Consider the following 20,319-nt stretch of genomic DNA (forward strand, 5'->3'; position numbering starts at 1 on the left):
CTAATAGTAGTTGTAAATGAATATAGACAGACAACAAGAATTGTATATGTAGAAGGATTTATTTGTTTACAGACACTTTATGGACAAATGTGGAAGAAGAAGAAGAATATACAAAATGGATAAAGACAATGCAAAAAATCTAGAGGCGATATAAAAAAGCCAGAAGAAGGAAGGAGGGAAGTCAGCTCCTAGGAGCAAGTATAAATGTAAAATGTAATGCAATATGTGGATGTGTAGTATGTAACTGAAAAACCAATAAAGATTATCCTGAAAAAGTAAAGAAAGAAAGATTTCAAAAATTGGTCCAGGTTGAAGTTATCATGGATGGGAAGGATGCCCTCAGTGAAAAGACTCAAACTGCCAACCTTACAGTTGGCAAGCCCAAGAGATTCAGTGGTTTAGACCACAGCGCTACCCGCGTCCTGGGCAAACTGAAGGTAGGGCATGCCCTTTTTGAGTCTTCGGTTTTAATTTATTTTAGATGAGAACCCTCCATGCAAGTAAAAATCTAGCACATCAGGAAAAATGATTCTGGCCAAGCTTGCTCTCTATTATACTAGCTTTCTATGTGCAGGGCCTTTTTTAACATAAAAGAACATTTCAAAAAATGGATTTTCTTTGCTGCAGTCTGAAGTGGTAAAGTGAACTAGGTGCCTAAGCTAAAGTTTCCAAGGTCAGAGCTATGAAAATAGATTTCCCTCTTCTGCATTCCTTTTGGTAAGCATCCAAAAACAAAAAACCCACACTAGGAATTACATCCTAGGGATGTTCTCCTTTCTAGAAAGGTTCATGAAGCAGTGTGTTGAGTGAAGAAAGAAAAACACTATGATTATTTTGTTTTGTTTTTTAAGAAATAGCAAAGCCTTGGAGGCTGGAGCTCAGATCATGAACAGGGCAGGCATCTCAACAAAAGCCATGGTGCCCCCCTCCCACAAACGTAGCTGCTTTTTCATTTCAGGGTTGCTACTTGGGTTCAAGGCTTCCACATTTCTAAATTATGCACTAGGAAGATGTGGGCTTTTTCTTTGGGGTGATGTGAGAAAGTTGAAAAAGGTATCTCAGTGATAAGGGCAAGCGCTCAATAATTTGTTGTTATCATTAAATAATGTGTGAGTATTTGGGGGGGGACCAATTAAATAAGTTCTCATTATGTTTTCCATTCATACATACAGTGGGGAAAGAAAGGTCGTTTCTTTGTTCAGGTATCTCACTTTGGTTAGAGAGGGGAGAGAGGTCTGTGGCTCTTGAGATGATGTTGGACTTCAACTCCTATCATTCCCAACTTCAACTGGGCCTGTGAGGCAGATTTAGTCTCTTCAGGAGATCCTGAGGTGGGTTTTATTTCCCCACAGATAAAAGAAAGGGAGGAGGGTTTCTCCAGAAAAAGAGCCTCCTGAAAATGTGTAGAGTTCAGCTCCTGAGGCAGCGTCAAAAAAAGACACACTTTCCCCTTCATAGTCCAGAGTTACCCGGATCCTCCTGGGCTCCTCACTCAGGGAGAGATGGGAAACAGGGGAGGTGCAGGCCAAGTACTTCCCTCCCCACTTCTCCACAGCCCAGATCCCTCCCTCAGGACAAAAGGCAAAGTTGTCCTTTCTCCTCACAGACTCCCTAGCGATCCCCACAACCCATTCTCCCTCACTTCCCACAGTGACTTCCCAGAAATGGCTGCCTGCTGTGAATCCCTCACGTCCCAGCACACAAGGCCCGTTGCTGAACCTCTCAGGATTTTTAGGCAGGCGTGGCTTTTTGTCTCTCCTTCTCACGCTTTTCTGATCCTCGGACACGATGAGCCTGGCATGGGCTGTGTCTGGATCCAGAGTGACATTTGCTGTTGAGGGAAGATAAGGAAAAGAAAAGAGAGGCAGAATCAGCCGAGAGTCAGGGATGGGCATTGAAATATACTCAGAGTCGCAAAGTGATTTCATGCTCTTTATTCAGCTCATAGTGGTGAGGAGGAATGAATGAAAGTCCCCTCAAAGTATCTGCTTTATATACATTATTTACACAATGGGCTGCACATGATTGGCTAATTCCGGAATTCTACTGTAAGCCAATCAGGTTGTGGATTCACTTCTATCTGGAGCATGATTGGGTAGTTCCTGCCAACCAATCACACTGCTGCATTGTTCTAGGACCAATCAGACTGCTGCATTCTGAATCCTATTGTTCTAGGACCAATCAGACTGCTGCCTTTTGGATCCTATTGTTCTAGGACCAATCAGACTGCTGCAGTTTGGATCCTATTCATCTCAGTACATAACAGGAATCCTGATCTAATAAACCCCTCTCAAAGAAATGGGACCTCTTTGCATCGCATGCAGGATTGAGACCCTCCCCCCTTCTTCCAGACTCTTATCAGAATAAATATACAGTGGTACCTCAGGTTAAGTACTTAATTCGTTCCGGAGGTCCGTTCTTAACCTGAAACTGTTCTTAACCTGAAGCACCACTTTTGCTAATAGGGCCTCCTGCTGCCGCCGCGCTGCCAGAGCACGATTTCTGTTCTCATCCTGAAGCAAAGTTCTTAACCTGAGGTGTATGTAACCTGAAGCGTATATAACCTGAAGTGTATGTAACCCAAGTTGGCTTTTAAATCAGGATTGGGCCCCTGCTGTCAATCCAGGCATCTTCCAAGAAGCAAAACCACCCAGTAAACCTTTATTCAGCTCTAAGTGAAGGAGAAGGGGAAAGGGATTGGAAGGGGCAGGGGAGGAAGGAATTTGCCCTCATCTGACACTCTCTGTGAGAAATGGTCATTTGGGGCTTCAGGGATGTGAGGAATGAGAGCACCCCAGTTCAGGTAAGGAGAGAACCACCACAGAATCTTTAATGCCCTCACTAAGGTTACAGTTGGGGAGTGTATCAGGGCAAACCCATTACAGTGGTACTTTGGTTCTCAAACTTAATCCATTCTGGGAGTCCATTCGACTCCCGAAACCATTTGAAAAACCAAGGCGCAGCTTCCAATTGACTGCAGGAGCTTCCTGCACTCAAGCGGAAGCCGCGTCGGATGTCCAGTTTCCAAAAAATGTTCACAAACTGGAACACTTACTTCCGAGTTTGTAGTTTTCGGGAGCCAATTTGTTCAGCAACTAAGCCGTTCAAGAACCAAGGTACCACTGTACCTATTTCTGCTTCAGCTGGAGGTAGCACTAATTCTGGCTCAAGGGTCACATTTCAATCTGGGAAAGAAGCAAAATTAAGCAACCAAGAAGATTTTCTTGCCTTGTGAACTTCTGAACTTTCCTTCCATGTTGTTTTCTTATGTGCACATTTCCTAGCCTGAAGCCTGCCAAAGTCTCCCTGGGTTCGACAGTTGTTGTTTTAAAGCTCACGTATTGTACTGAAAGCACACCTGCATTTGTATTTCCGCATGCCTTGAAACAAGATGTGCCTAAACTGGATCTGCCAGTTTGTAGCTTATCTAGTGAAACTTGGCTGTGGTGGGTGCCTATAGGCTAGTGCCAGTATCATCACACACATATCCTCCTCCTCCTCCCACCCCCAGAGCAGTTTGGAAACTATTCTTCAATATTTGTATAAAGAATAATCATAATTGGTAAACCGTGAACATATATGTATAAAAGCAAATGCATGATTTTGCTCTCATTACATAGCATATTTGCATACAGGGTAGAGGTGGAGCACCCAGCAAAATGTCATCCTGAATAAAACTCTGCACAGGGACAGAATGCAAAGTTGTGACTGCAAAGAGATTACAAAAAGGAGCTGAAGACATTTTATTGTGATGACTGTAATTTTAGATGCTGCTGCTCCCTGATTTTAGTTATGATGACTGTATTGAACCAAAAAAGAGACACTGAAGAGCTCCAGAAACTGGGTGAATGGGCGGTAAAATGGCAAATGAAATTCAGTGAAAGTGATGCATGAAACCTTGGGCTCATAGTAAGATAGCTTGATGAAGATGTTGACCCAATGTGCAGAAAAAGGCAATTTCCACGCTAGGTTTCAGACGGTTTTTTGTTTTACAATCAAGCAGTGTATAAATTTTATGAAGTGAAATGAAATGAAATAAATAAAATAAAATAAACCCATCCTCTGGTCATTCAATGTACATATGAAGAACTCAAATGCCACTATAAGGCTATTAACCTATTGATGGTTCCAAAGTCTAAAGAAAAGATTATCTAACCCCAAAGAAATACCAGTGCCCCTTCCTCCTGTGCATTTGGATCTCCATTGGAAATTTACCTTTCTGAAACTGTAGTTTGAATAACACAGCATCTGAAGAAGAAGAAATATATCAAGTTTAAACACTGCACTGCTATACCTCAATAAAGTATTGATAGAAAAGCAACACAGAATCTGTTGTATCCTTATTTCAAGTGGTAGAACAAAGGATTAACAACTTAAGAAGAAAACTGTAAAACTCAGCAATGGTAAACGAGACTTCAAAACAGTAGAATAAAAATATCCCACATTAAATCTGATTGTCTATGAATGTTCTCCCTGAAATTGGGGTCCATAGCAGAGGGTAGCCCAAGCAATAGCAATCCTATAACAGGATGCAGGGGGGAGATGGAGGCAGCCTTAGTGATGGGGGAAATTATTAAAACCAGAATTGTTAAACAACATGAGAAACTAAGCTTGCTGAGGAAGGACTGGCAGAGCTCTCATTCAAAAGGAATTGTAAACAGATGCACAATTTGGGGGGGGGGATCCTGCCTTAATACGCAGCCTAGTGTGGGTTTTCTTTATTTGAAGGCAGTCACAATTTCTCATACCCCATAATTTTTTTCTGAGGAAAATCCAATGATGGCTGGACCACCAAGAGCAGGCATCCCCAAACTTGGCCCTTCAGATGTTTTGGGACTACAACTCCCATCATCCCTAGCTAACAGGACCAGTGGCCAGGGATGATGGGAGTTGTAGTCCTAAAACATCTGGAGGGCCGAATTTGGGGGTGCCTGACCAAGAGTATGATGGTCCTACCCCTGTCTACAGCAAGAGCAAAATACAATGCAGCAAATGCCTGGCAAGCTCTGTGCTGGTCTAATACAATCATAGAATCATAAAATCATAGAATCATAGAATCATAGAGTTGGAAGAGACCACAAGGGCCATCGAGTCCAACCCCCTGCCAAGCAGGAAACACCATCAGAGCACTCCTGACATATGGTTGTCAAGCCTCTGCTTAAAGACCTCCAAAGAAGGAGACTCCACCACACTCCTTGGCAGCAAATTCCACTGTCGAACAGCTCTTACTGTCAGGAAGTTCTTCCTAATGTTTAGGTGGAATCTTCTTTCTTGTAGTTTGGATCCATTGCTCCGTGTCCGCTTCTCTGGAGCAGCAGAAAACAACCTTTCTCCCTTCTCTATGTGACATCCTTTTATATATTTGAACATGGCTATCATATCACCCCTTAACCTCCTCTTCTCCAGGCTAAACATGCCCAGCTCCCTTAGCCGTTCCTCATAAGGCATCGTTTCCAGGCCTTTGACCATTTTGGTTGCCCTCCTCTGGACACGTTCCAGTTTGTCAATGTCCTTCTTGAACTGTGGTGCCCAGAACTGGACACAGTACTCCAGGTGAGGTCTGACCAGAGCAGAATACAGTGGCACTATTACTTCCCTTGATCTAGATGCTATACTCCTATTGATGCAGCCCAGAATTGCATTGGCTTTTTTAGCTGCCGCGTCACACTGTTGGCTCATGTCAAGTTTGTGGTCAACCAAGACTCCTAGATCCTTTTCACATGTAGTGCTCTCAAGCCAGGTGTCACCCATCTTGTATTTGTGCCTCTCATTTTTTTTGCCCAAGTGCAATACTTTACATTTCTCCCTGTTAAAATTCATCTTGTTTGTTTTGGCCCAGTTCTCTAATCTGTCAAGGTCGTTTTGAAGTGTGATCCTGTCCTCTGGGGTGTTAGCCACCCCTCCCAGTTTGGTGTCATCTGCAAATTTGATCAGGATGCCCTTGAGTCCATCATCCAAGTCGTTGATAAAGATGTTGAATAAGACCGGGCCCAAGACAGAACCCTGTGGCACCCCACTAGTCACTCTTCTCCAGGATGAAGAGGAACCATTGATGAGCACCCTTTGGGTTCGGTCAGTCAGCCAGTTACAAATCCACTGAGTGGTAGCATAGTCAAGACCGCATTTTACCAGCTTCTTTACAAGAATATCATGGGGCACCTTGTCAAATGCCTTACTGAAATCAAGGTAGGCTACATCCACTGCGTTCCCTTCATCTACCAGGCTTGTAATTCTGTCAAAAAACGAGATCAGGTTAGTCTGACATGACTTATTTTTCAGAAATCCATGCTGACTATTGGTGATCACAGCATTCCTTTCTAGGTGCTCACAGACTGTTTGCTTAATGATCTGCTCCAGAATCTTCCCTGGTATTGATGTCAGACTGACTGGGCGGTAATTATTTGGGTCCTCTCTTTTCCCCTTTTTGAAAATAGGGACAACATTTGCCCTCCTCCAGTCTGCCGGGACTTCGCCTGTTCTCCAGGAATTCTCAAAGATGACTGCCAGTGGTTCTGAAATCACATCTGCCAGTTCTTTTAATACTCTTGGATGCAGTTCATCTGGCCCTGGAGACTTGAATACATCTAGACTAGCCAAGTATTCTTGTACTATCTCCTTAGTTATTCTGGGCTGTGTTTCCTCTGCTGAATCATTTGCTCCAAATTCTTCAGGTCGGGCATTGTTTTCTTTATTGGAGAAGACTGAGGCAAAGAAGGCATTGAGGAGTTCAGCCCTTTCTGTGTCCCCTGTTTGCATTTCACCATCTTCTCCTCTGAGTGACCCCACTGTTTCTTTGTTCTTCCTTTTGCTACGAACATACCCATAAAAGCCTTTTTTGTTGCTTTTAACCTCTCTAGCAAGCCTGAGTTCATTCTGTGCTTTAGCTTTTCTGACTTTGTGTCTACACGTGCTGGCTATTTGTTTGAATTCCTCTTTGGTGGTTTCCCCCCTTTTCCATTTTTTGTACACATCCTTTTTTAATCTTAACTCAGTTAAAAGTTCTTTAGATAGCCACCCTGGCTTCTTTAGGCACCTTCCATGTTTCCGTCTCATTGGTATTGCCTGAAGTTGTGCTTTTACTATCTCCCTCTTAACAAACTCCCAGCCATCATGAACTCCCTTTCCTTTTAGTATTACTGTCCATGGGATCTCACCAAGCACTTCCCTAAGTTTTATGAAGTCGGCTTTCTTAAAGTCGAGAAATTGAGTCCTAGTATGCTTGGCTGCTCCTTTCCGCTGTATAGTAAACTTCAGAAGAGCATGATCACTCGCGCCTAATGATCCTTCCACTTCTACCCCACTAACCAGGTCATCAACATTGGTTAGGACCAGATCTAAAATGGCTGTTCCTCTTGTTGCTTCTCCCACTTTCTGGACAATGAAGTTGTCTGCAAGGCCAGTGAGGAATCTGTTTGACCTTATGCTCTTGGCTGAGTTTGACATCCAACAAATATCTGGGTAATTGAAGTCCCCCATTACTACTATCTCCCTTCCTTTTGCATGCTTGGCCATCTGTTCCAGGAAGGCATCATCTATGTCCTCCGTTTGGCTTGGGGATCTATAGTAAACTCCCACAATGAGGTCACTGTTATTCTTCTCTCCCTTAATTTTGACCCAAATGCTCTCACTTTGGCTTTGAGGTTCTAAATCTTGGATCTCTTCACAGGTATAAACATCCCTGACATATAACGCCACTCCTCCTCCTTTCTTGTCTGGTCTGTTTCTCTGAAATAGATTGTATCCCTCCATTATTACATTCCAATCGTGGGACTTATCCCACCAGGTTTCAGTGATTCCTATTATGTCATATTTAGTTTGCTGTACCAAGAGCTCAAGCTCATCTTGTTTATTTCCCATACTTTGTGCATTAGTGTACAGACATTGAAGTCCATTAATCATTCCCCCGTGTCTCTTATTTAAGGATTTTTTCCTCCCACCACTAGGTCTGTGTGCTGTTTGCTCCATTCGGTCTATGACATTTGGATGATCATCTTCATCAATTGATAGACTCCTACCTTCAGGAGCACTGTCTCCCTCCCCCACATTAGTCAGTTTAAAGCCCTCCTGATGAGGTTTCTGAGATTTTTTGCAAAAACATTCCTCCCAACCGTTGTGAGGTGCAGCCCATCGCTTGCCAGAAGTCCATCTTCAAGAAACTGCATTCCGTGATCTAAGAATCCAAACCGTTCCTGTTTACACCATTTGCGAAGCCAGTTGTTCACTTCCACTATTTTTCCCTCTCTCCCTGGGCCACGTCGTTCAACTGGGAGGACAGATGAGATGACAATTTGTGCATTTAATTGCTTCAGTTTCCTGCCCAGAGCCTTGTAATCTCTTTTGATCTTCTGGAGGCTATTGCTTGCAGTGTCATTGGTTCCCACATGAACCAAGAGGAAGGGGTATTTGTCAGTGGGTTTTATGATTCCTTGCAGTCGTTCAGTTACATCTTGGATCTTAGCCCCGGGGAGACAGCACACTTCCCGAGACATCTTGTCAGGCCCACAGATCACTGCTTCTGTTCCCCTCAGTAGGGAATCCCCTATCACCACTACACGCCTCCTCTTAGGTCTGGTCGGGGTTCTTCCGTGAGCTGTCCGTTCCAAGGTCGCCTGCACATTCCCTGAGGACTGCCTTTGCTGCTCATCTTCATATACCTGATCGACTGTAATGAGGGAGAGATCCTCAAATGGAGTCTGCTCTTCGTCTTCCATGCTAGGGGAAAGGACCTCAAAGCGATTGCGTATTTCTAAACAATCAGAGCGAACCCTGGGCCTCCTACTTCTTTGAGTCACGTTTCTCCATATATCTGGCTCCTGTGTTGGTGAACTAGCCTCCTTCTCAGGGGAGTCCCCTGTCTCCTCCTTGGTGGAGACGGTGTGCTCTGTTGCTTCCAAGAAGAGCTCCAGCTCTCTAATTCTTTGGAGCGTAGCTACACGTTCCTCCAGTTGCTGGACTTTGTCTTTTAAGAGGGCAATCAACATGCAATTGCTGCAGGTAAAGCTGCCTGCAACCTTTGGCAAGATGGCAAACATTGCGCAGGAACCACAGGCGACTGCAGCTGTTCCCTCACCCTCCTTCTTGAGAAGGTGTCGTTGGGGGTGACTACAGCGGTCGTCCATCATAAAAAGCGTGAAGACAGGACAAATAAATCCCCCCAAATAAACCTATATCTCCCCCAACAAACGTTTGAGACTAGCTCCCCTAAATCTAAAAGATGGATTAAACTGCGCGCGCCGCTAGGCGCGCGCCGCTGCCCTACAAGCTCTGACAAGCTCCTCCCACAGCTAATCCCCTACCTCAACAGAAGCCCTGCCCCCTCTGACCTTTGCACAGAGAAAGCAGCTAATCAGCCACAAGAAACTCACACAAGAAAACCCTTTTTGTTCCTTCTTCAGCTGCTGCCCTACAAGCTCTGACAAGCTCCTCCCACAGCTAATCCCCTACCTCAACAGAAGCCCTGCCCCCTCTGACCTTTGCACAGAGAAAGCAGCTAATCAGCCACAAGAAACTCACACAAGAAAACCCTTTTTGTTCCTTCTTCAGCTGCTGCCCTACAAGCTGCCCTACAATGCCGAGCATAAACTCCTTGTAGCCATTCTTCAATACCTTTGAACTGCTTTATCGCGTCCTCCAGATGGAGATTCACATCACAAAATCTGGAGGTCTTCCATTTTAGCTTTAGAGGGAAAGCCAGTAGATTCTGCAGTCTCTCTCTTTTCTCATACCTGATGAAAAAGAACGTTAAACTTTCAAAGCCATAATTCCTAGTAAAGGAAAAGAAAAAAGAGGAGGAAGAAAATGGTAGAAAGCCTAGAAGGACAGACAGGTGCAGAGGAAGAGATTTCCCCTTACTACAGACTTCACAGCCAGATACTGGAGGGCCAGAATAGCTACCCCAGGCCACATACATCTATTCAACACCATCAGGTAATATTGTAATGCACAGTTTCTCTGCCCCAACTTCACTTCATTGATTTCCACAAGAAAGCGGCACGAATTATCCTGAGTGCGATGACATCACAACACACGTTTCCTTTCTCTAGATGTCACCAGTGAAGGTGTGGAGAAGAAAAAGATGGCTGCTGTGACCTTTAATCTGAACTTGAGTGGTACATGGGGGTTTGCTGGAGAGTGACTGAAGTGGTATATCTTGAGGGGAACAACTAAAACACTGGTTGCTCCAAAGAATGTAACTTTATGCTGTTGTGTGGAAGTATAGAGTAGCCACTTTCTTAGCAAGACTTGAGCAAGGTTAAAATATTTGTTTCTTGAGGATGCTGGTATCATGGTTGGACAACTTAGATTACTTTTGCTCTAGCACCAGATGGTCTCAGAGGCTGAGGTAGTTCTTCCACAGATGTACAACAAAATCAAATTTTCCAGTAGGGAAGGAATTCCAAGGAGCTCTGTGCAAGGGGTTGCAGAGGAGAAACTGAGGGGCATCCTCCAGGACCCTCGCCCACAGAGACCCTGGTGTGTCTCCAAGCCTTGTTCTATCTCCCCCACAACAGTCTTCAGTGAAAGAGTTTTAAGTATAGCAGGTGAAAAAGCCCTCATGAGAAACGGCTTCCTGCCCTCTCAGGCAAATGCTGCCACGCCAAGGAAGTGGTAGTCAGGGTCTGTCATGGGAGCAGAGCAGTTCATGCCTGGTGTGGTCAAGGGTGTGCCTCTGAGGTGACTATTCCTTCAGTCAGTGGCCATTCCCAGTGTCCTTGGCTGTGACACATTACAGGTGGGGAGAAGGTGACAACGTGAGAGAGGCAGGCAGCCCAGGCCAACCAGAATTAAGCCTTCCCACTGCCGAGGTGCTGGCTCAGGAAGATGGGAACCACTCACTCCAGCACCTGCTGCCTGAAGCCTTTGTTCCATTGCTCAAAACAAAATCCAACTTTGCCTTCCTTATGGCTTTTGAAGAGCAAGTCAATGAATACAACATTCAACAGGTGCCTCCAGCAATGTGTGGTTGGGGGAGGGAGGAAGCAGTGTTTTGGTCCTTATTCTTCGGTTGAGAATAGGAGCGCTACAAGTTCAAAAGAGAGGCCCCTATCTGTGCCAGTGAAATGATACAGAGGGTGGAGTCCTATTGTCTCTTTGTTGGGCGCCTGGAGGGCCAGGTTTTTTGTCCTTCTGGACTTTCCCTGGCCTTACGGAGTGATGCTAATGGAAATAAGCAGGATCCACTCACCTCTGCAAGGTGCTTCTCACATCCTAGAGGGGGAAAGAGAAAGGAATTCACTGCACACCACAGGCCACATTATGAAACCCCTTCAGCCCTGGGATGGATGGACTCTGGCCCTCTGATGTCAGTCTGACGCAAATTAAGAATGGATAAATATGAAGAAATCTGGAAGGAATACTTAAGTGATAAGGCGGACAGTGGTGGGAAGTAGGGGGAGGAGAGGTGGGGAAATATTGTTATAAAGGTGTAGTTATAGGTATATCAGTACTCAAATCTGAATTGTTAAATTGTGTTATTAGTGTTATTGTGGTTTTTGTGGTATATGGTTTTTTGTTGGTTGTTGTTTGTATTGAAAAAATGATTAAATAATTTTTTTAAAAAAATGTAATGGAGGTGCAGAAGCCCTTTCATGCCGAAGCTGGTGGCTGATAGGGGTGGAAATCGTTGTTTGGTGGCCAACGAGGCAGGGCTCCGGGCTCCGAGACTCTATCAGTGAGACATCCTCGATCTACAACTGCTTAACGCTGCAGATTCCCTTTAAATTCGGACAATTGGATCAAAGTGAAGGGGCACCCTTCTTGACAAGATGTCAACAAAGCTGCAGGTGATTGATTGAATGTGGCGTGAAGGTCAAAAAGATGGATTAACTTTGTTGCATGCACTTGCAAAGTTGTTTGATTAAAGGGAAAGGACAGAGCTGTGTTATTGCAAAGGTTCCCCAGGGACTACTCTCTTCTCACCCCAGACCTGTGGATAAGACTCTAGAATGGAGAATATGGGTTACAACTGGATATGAGAAAGCATCTGTGTGGAATAAGAGTGTTACTTTTGTTAATTAAAGCTGTTGATGTACTTTGCAAAGCAAAATGAACCTGAGCCTGGCAACACAAAGGACAGAATGTGATGTGTATGATTCTGGCTGAATAGGGGGGTGGGGCGAGGAATGTATTACAAAATGTTAAAGCTTCATGGGTATAAGTTTCATTTCCCTCTCAGTACTTGGCATGCTCCATTGGCACTGCCCTGTGACAGGGTCTTTTTAGTGCTGGTTCCCTAGTTGTGGAAGGTCCTCCCTAGGGAGGTGTATCTGCCTCCATCAGCTGAGTCCCTTTACTACTTGTATAAATGCAAGAGGTTTGGAGAAAGCCTCGTCCCCAAGTGGAGCCTTGTGCTGTTCATGCCGCCGTTTTACCTGCAGGAGTTCACTTGCTGCCTGCTGACTTGTCCTCCATCTCCTGGATGAGCTTTTTAAGAGAGGAGAGTTCCCTGGAGAGTCTGGCCAGCTGCTCATCTCTTCTCCCTTCAATCTCCTTCTCCACCTCTTCGATCTGATTCAGCAGGTATACTTCTTGTTCTTCAAGAAACCGGTACAGTTTTCTGAACTTCTCCACTATCTTCTGCCTCTCGGTTTCTGTTAATTTCTGCAAGAAGCAGGAAGAAAGAGAATAAGAGTCTGGAATATGGTCAGTCTTTACAACATCAGGAGGAGAGTTATGAAAATTCCACTGGGAGGACACTTCCTTTTTTTCAAAGACATGAAACCAATGCTAAGGGCTTAAGCACATTTCCTCTTAAATTTGGGTTTTCTCTGGACATTTGCTTGAATTTAGCAGCAAGTGGCAGTTTTCACCGGGAAAGGTGTGGGGCAAGGGGGAAACTGCTTGGACTCGTGCTTTCTAGGCTCAGGACAAGTGGAAGTGTAGACAAGCCCTCAGTTGCTAAGGAAGCCTTCTTCTTCAGGTTTTAAAGTAAACACAGTGGGGAGGCAGCAGGGATGAACACGCTGGCTCTGCCCTATCCCTTGCCATTTCTGTTGCCATAAAAGTGTGTGGTCTAAAATTGTGCACCAAAAATTCCTCTCCTGCGGACTCCACCCACATCAGCTTCTCACGATGGGCTTTTTTAAAGCAAAAGGGCTAATTGGACAGCGTCTGAAGGACTTAGAGCAACAGAACAATCTGGCCATTATAAAGAAACTCTGTCCCTGGTATGCCTCCACCCCCCACCTTCTCAGTTTGATTTCCTGGCACCATATTTGTATAAATTAACTATCCCAAAATACAGATGTGCCTTCACACTGGCCAGATTGGATGTGATGCCCTCTGCTGTACTTGAGGGCAGATACCAAAAGATTCCAGCTGAGAAACGACTCTGCCCCTGTGGAGATGGCAATCTGGAAACAGTGGCTCATGTTCTCCTGTCGTGTCCCCTTTATAAAGATCTGAGGAATGAGAACATCACCCCACTCTTACTTACCATCCCAGGCCACCCATCTGCAGCCACATTGTTATTGCTTTTATCAGATCAAAATGATCAGACAACAGCAAAGGTTGCTAGGTTTATTGAGGGTGCAATGAGATTAAGGGCCACTATGTGAACGATAATCTTGGTCACATGATTGTCCTTTTTACCCATTGTTGAATTTTTAATTATATATATTGCTTGTTTTATGTTGCTATGGCCGTTGGCTAATGTGAATAAAGTTTATCTATCTATCTATCTATCATCTATCTATCATCTATCTATCTATCTATCTATCATCTTTCTCTTGCCATCCACCTTGTGGAAGCAATGAGTTTTTTTCTATCTATGGAGGTTCCTGGTACAGTTCTGTACTTGCCATAATTTGCTTTCTACATTGTTCAGAGTGTTTCCGTGGACATAAAACAGTCCTCACTTCACACTGGCTACGAAACCTCTTGGGATTGCCAATCAGAAGTTCCGTGCAACAGGGTGAGCTCCCGTTGCTCTATCCCAGCTCCTGCCAACCTAGCAGTTCAAAAGCACACCAGTGCAAGTAGATAAATAGGTACCACTGTGGCAGGAAGGTAAACAACATTTTTGTATGCTCTGGTTTCTGTCACGGTGTCCCATTGCACCAGAAGCGGTTTAGTCATGCTGGCCACATGACCCGGAAAGCTGTCTGTGGACAAACGCCGGCTCCTTCGGCCTGAAAGTGAGATGAGTGCCGAAACCCCATAGTCGCCTTTGACTGGACTTAACCATCCAGGGGTCCTTTACCTTTCTTTCATGACTAGTGAATTACTAGAAACAGAGGAGAAGCGAGGCAGATCTAGCCTGCACGTCCCAGCACTGCCCTGTTTACTTTAAAGTTTTGAGTCGACTTGAGCTTCCTAAAAATTAAAGATAGTGCACATTTAGAAAGACATTTATTTTAGAATCTATAAGGTAAATCAGAAGGTTGCAACTAATTTATGTTCTGTGCATCTGAGCTGCCACATGGGGAAGAGTTTCAGTTCAGCTTGGCTTCAAATGCAAAATTACCTCATTAGCAGTTTCTGGGGGAAAACATGCAGAGAGAAACTCAGCAATCTTTTGAAATTCACATTTCTTTGAATTTTGAAATGCAGTTCTTCAGTCAAGTAATAACTACAGAAATGCATATACTAAGGTAAAGTGTGCATTAAAATGCATTTATTAAGGCATAGAAAAAGGAATAATATTACGGGAAATTGCTTTGCAAAAAATGTGTATACTAGGCAAAATTGCATACAACTACTACTACTACGGTAGTGCTGGTGGTAGTGCGGGTGACGCTGTGGGTAAAACCTCAGCGCCTAGGACTTGCCGATCGCATGGTCGGCAGTTCGAATCCCCGCGGCGGGGTGAGCTCCCGTTGTTCGGTCCCAGCTCCTGCCCACCTAGCAGTTCAAAAGCACCCTTAAAGTGCAAGTAGATAAATAGGTACTGCTTTATAGCGGGAAGGTAAACGGCTTTTCCGTGTGCTGCGCTGGTGCAGGATTCCCAGAGCAGCTTCGTCACACTGGCCACGTGACCCAGAAGTGTCCTCGGACAGCGCTGGCCCCCGGCCTCTTAAGTGAGATGGGCACACAACCCTAGAGTCGGACACGACTGGCCCGTACGGGCAGGGGTACCTTTACCTTTTTACTACTACTACTACTTTCTTATACCCCACCCATCTGACTGAGTTGCCCCGGCCACTCTGTGTGGCTTCCAGCAAAAATACAGGGGGGAGACCACATCAAACATGAAAAGCTGACTTCAGATGTCTACAAAAAGTTATATAATTATATAACTCTTTATAAAGCTATATATAGTTGTTTAAAACATGTTAGCAGAAATTGCACTAAGATGCTGATTGATTTTCATGAGGACTTTAAAAAAATAATAACTACTCCTAGTAACACTTACAAGGAGATCTTGGCTTTCTTTTTCCGTGTCTGCTTGATAGGCCAGAATTGTTTCTCTCTCTTTCCTCAGAATCTCCAGATGGCTGCAGATCAGTCCCTAAAGAGGAAACGAAAGCTCAGATTGTGATTGCGACAGAGAGTACCATCTGCAAAGGCTGTTGTTGTTGTTTAGTCGTTTAGTCGTGTCCGACTCTTCGTGACCCCCTGGACCAGAGCACGCCAGGCACTCCTGTCTTCCACTGCCTCCCACAGTTTGGTTAAACTCATGCTGGTAGCTTCGAGAACACTGTCCAACCATCTCGTCCTCTGTTGTCCCCTTCTCTTTGTGCCCTCCATCTTTCCCAACATCAGGGTCTTTTCCAGGGAGTCTTCTCTTCTCATGAGGTGGCCAAAGTATTGGAGCCTCAGCTTCACGATCTGTCCTTCCAGTGAGCACTCAGGGCTGATTTCCTTCAGAATGGAGAGGTTTGATCTTCTTGCAGTCCATGGGACTCTCAAGAGTCTCCTCCAGCACCATAAAAGCACACTTTTTAATGAGAACTAATAACTGTGTCTCCTCACCCTGATCTAACCCCTGATCCCCAGTTGCTGCTATGTTGTGGAGAAAAGGTTTTCATTTGAAGGGTCAGAAGTAAATACACCAGTGACTCTCCAGTGTGGTAGAGTATTTGCTTTTGAATACTGGAAACCTCAGGAGGGGGCAGTGCTGTTGTGCTCAGGTCCCACCTAATGGCTTCCCAGAAGGGTTACCTGGCTGTCTGACCACTGTGATAAGAGGATGCTGGTCAAGATGGGCCTTTGACCTGACCCAGCCTGGCTCTCCTTATATTATGATGCTTGATCTGGAAGGATATGAAACTTGAGGTTTCGGAGGTTTCATCCAGCATGTGTTAGCTTTTGGAAAGTCCTGGATTAAATGCCAATGGCCTCACTGCTAATCTTAAATGAGATTGTTTACTAACACATCTGCATCCAGCATAGTTTTGTATTTTTAAGAAATTTGAGAGCTGTCTTCTCTCCGTGCCAGCTGGTGGCTGGTATCTGACTGTTTAGTAGCATATTTTTCTTTCTTTCTTTTTTAAAAACATTGTCACCTAGTGTAGGGATGATCGCGGAGTGGGGAGTGGGGTCCGGAGGGAGCACACTCCCCACCCGCAGGCAGCCTCAGCCTGCCTGCACGCGTGACCTTGGGGTGCAGAGCACACACACCCCTCACAGACAAAGCCATGGCTGTCTGAACATCGTTGCGTCTGTCTAACCTTTTGTGGTCTCAGTAGTCTGCGGTGTCCTGTCTGTAACCTTTGTCTCTGAGACCTTTTGTCTCCTTCATCATACACTGTGCAAGGGGAAAATGACGCGGTGGAAACAGGTGCCAAAATAACTTTGTACCACCCCACAATCTCGAGACCGGAAGATGTGTAAAGGTCACAGCCCAAAATGTATCTGCCTGGTTTGCATATTTGTCTCAATAAAAGGAGGCTCCACAGGGCTGGCCAGCAGCTTGCGTGCAGCTCACCTGTGCGCAGCTCTCCTGCCTCATGTCCATCACTTCAACCTAGCTCAGGATTAAGGATTTTAATATTTTACAGCATTTTATATTTTATTGGTGGTGGGGTTCTCCTTAAAACTTACAGTTGTTCTGTGTGTTTCCAGGCTGTTTAACCGTACACAATAACATATCTAATTGCCACGGGAATTGCTTTCCAGCCACATTGCAATATTTCACAAAAAATTGAAAGGATTGCATTACTAAGTGTCAAGATAATTTCCTACCTTGTATTCCTGGGCAGCCTCTTCCTCAAGTACCACAGTGTGCGATTTGTGTTCTGGGGATCGTTCACAAGCCACACAAACCAATTTTTCATCTTCTTTGCAGAACAGTTCAAGGTACTTCTTGTGTTTCACACACATATCCTTTCCCCCTTTATTTAACTGCAGGAGTTTAATTTTTTCTACTATACTTGCCAGCTGCCAATTGGGGCGGAAACTCCCTCTCTGCATTTGGGCTCTGCAGATGGGACACTCCAAGTGCCCCATAGCCTGTTCTTCCCGTATCTTGCAATAATTGCTGACGCAGCCCTGACAATAGTTGTGTCCACAGTCCAAAGTCACTGGATCTGTGAGGTAGTCCTTGCAGATGGGACACAAGGCGTCCTGGTCCATGTCCACAGATGGTGATGCTGAGGCCATAGTGGGTGAAGACTTTGCGGCTTTGTTGATAGAAAGGGAAGCTGTAATATGACAAAGTAAAGAGAAGCAGCTTGAGCAGGGCAGAAACCTGCAAAAGCCACTGGGCAATAAAGATTTCCAAATCTCTCTTGCGGGAGTGAGCGTGGCTCACTGTCGCTGAAATAAGAATATTGAGAGGTCCCTTCAAGGGGTTCAGCTTCTAAAGGAAGACTGGACCTTCGGAGAGAGCGCACCTTTAAGGCTCATACTGGCTGGGAAATGAACAGAGACCAGACCAAGATATACAAAAGCAAAACGGCTATAAGCCTGATCTTTATTAAAGCTGTTGCAACAGGGTGCTCCCCCACACGCAGGAGAGAGGAGGAGGACCCAGGACAAAGGTGTGCAAGCCCTTATATAGACTTTGAAATTGCCTACCCTGTAACTCAAGACCAGCCCCAGAAAGATCATACATACAGCATCACAGAAGGGGTGTAGCCCAAGACCACCCTTTGCTTGACACTCAAATGGCACAAATATATGTCGGATTTGTTTGTTTTCTGAAAACGTCCCTATACGGTCTCAAGCAAAGTGCAAAGAGCAACTGAAAAACAAAGGAACAGGAAACCAGTAACGTCACATCCGTCTCCTGTCTTCCGTGAGACTTCCAACAGCCTGGGATCTCTGGAATACAAAACAAGTCTTGTGACTCCAAAGCACTGGACAGTGGCACAAACAGAAACCAACAATATAGGCACCAGTCAAGCCTCTCAGAAAACTGCCAGGGGGCTGGGAGCATCTGTGGAGGAAGTGATTTTCATCAAGACTGCTGGAGAAGGAAAGGAAAGGGTTGGTCCCAGCGAACATTGCACCAACCCTGACCAGTGTTTCCTAGCATGAGACATTTTTAGCATCCTGTCTAGCCTGGCCCTTTGCTTCAAACAGAGACTGGGGTCCAATTGTAAAATACTCACCCCTCAACTAGCCGTCTCTTGTGAACATGGATCTGGGTTGATGAACAAGAGGTTCTGAAGTTTTTGCTTCCTCCTGGTCACTTTTTCCTGCTCCCACACACTTTATTTCTGAGGGGACACAGGTTATTTTATGTTACAGATGTAACCACAACTAGAGTTTACGCTCTGCTCCTGGATGAGCTTGATTTCCGTCACTCTTGGGGTCATTCATTTTCAGAAAACTGTCTTCCTGAGTTTCTTCATGCAAGATGAAACTCTGGCTGTGAAGCTGGATTGTTCACACAGGTGCAAAGATCAGACAGCAAAGTCATGGACGTTCACAGTGTTTTATGTGAGTGCGAGTAAGAGAGAGTTTTGGTTTTGATCTGCTGAGAGGATGCAAGCGGATCTTCCGCTGTGGGGATCCACAGCAGTCTCTGTAAATAGCAACCATTAAGCAAAATGACAGGCAATAAAGCAATCTGCTTAGACAACTGTGTGTTGCTCATCAATCCAGACTCAGGTCCGATTGCCTCACGCTTAGCTGCAAACTGTATTTCACCTCTGCTCAGAATCTGGTCGGAAGTGTGCCAGGCAAATCTGTTTATGGCAGACTTCACGCCATAAACGCCAACGGTCACAGTGCAGGATGGTGCGTCCTGCAAATGTAACACCCATTTCCTCTCGCCCTTTCAGCTGCATGTCTGACAGGGTGGGTGAGAATGCAAACACACTTCATGCTTCCCTTTTTCTCTTTTTCAAAGCACATCGTCAAATTTTACAAAGCCCAGCTTTGGTGAAAGCTTCTCTTTGTCAGTAAGGAGAAATGAGACAGAAAGTCTCTGTTAATAGATCTATATTAGGTGAGGTGACTGCCTTTGGTGGCAGGATCCACAGGGGCAGCAAAGCTGGCCTCCAAGGAATGCATGATTGCGGTACATCCTTGGAGGTCGGATCTGGTACCTCCTCGGCAGCCCCCCACCCCAGTGCCTCCTCTGCAGCGGCCTCTCAGTGAACAGGAGAGGCTGCTGATCTCCTCCCAACCCAAGGCAGGACATGAGGAGGGGTTTCCTGGGGTCTGGTCCTGGTGGGTATGATTCAGAGCGGGCCCCCTCCCAACATGTTAAGTTGGATGCAGACATTTCCCACAATTTAATCTAGAAATGTACTGACCTTGGACTGCAGAGCAATGGCATCCACCATGAATTCATTGCAAATGAGAGGAAGTGATGCTTCCCCTTTTCTGTTTTTTGTTTTTTTTTTGCAAAATAGTTTCGATTTTGAACACTGTTTCTCTCCTCCCCCATTTCCTTTCCACTGCTCCCAAGGTTGCCTTTGATGCTTGAGTTGCACTGGCTCTCCTTGTGTCACTCACTATGAGATCCGAGGGAAAGCAACATGGATCTCTGCCTGGTCTAGAAGAGAAAACCTGTGGGCTTCAGAGAGATATCCTGCTGGCTACTGTGAGAGAGGTTCCTGGACTGTGGAAATAAGTTTCTTTTTATCATATGTGGTGGTCTTGTAGTAAGGATAAAGCTTACTGGGAAATGATATATAATGAATTGAAAAAGATGTTTAAAATACCTGCGGGGGGGAACCAGATGCTTTTCTCTTGGGAATTACAGGGTTAAAAACTACCTAAACAGTACATAAACTTATTCATGTATGCTACCACAGCAGCAAGAATGTTATTTGCCCAAAAATAGAAAGAAGTAGTCCCAGTGAAAGAAGAATGGACACAAAAACTTATGGAATATGCAGAAATGGCGAAACTTACCAGGAGAATAAAAAATCAAGGCAACAAGCTTTTTATAAAAGAATGGAAATGGTTTGTGGAGTATGTACA

General features: G+C 45.0%; 1 long non-coding RNA gene and 1 pseudogene across 1 annotated transcript; one reads left to right on the forward strand and one right to left on the reverse strand.

Moving 5' to 3' along the window:
- Positions 1–40: 40 nt before the first annotated feature.
- Positions 41–19,939, reverse strand: LOC128409077 (tripartite motif-containing protein 10-like; annotated as a pseudogene).
- LOC128409192 (uncharacterized) lies at positions 1,248–4,058 on the forward strand. The gene is made up of 2 exons (XR_008329199.1): positions 1,248–1,331; positions 3,768–4,058. It is a non-coding gene; the product is annotated as an uncharacterized LOC128409192 (long non-coding RNA).
- Positions 19,940–20,319: the final 380 nt, after the last annotated feature.

This window comes from Podarcis raffonei, chromosome 2 (assembly GCF_027172205.1).
Source record: "Podarcis raffonei isolate rPodRaf1 chromosome 2, rPodRaf1.pri, whole genome shotgun sequence".
NCBI lineage: Eukaryota > Metazoa > Chordata > Lepidosauria > Squamata > Lacertidae > Podarcis > Podarcis raffonei.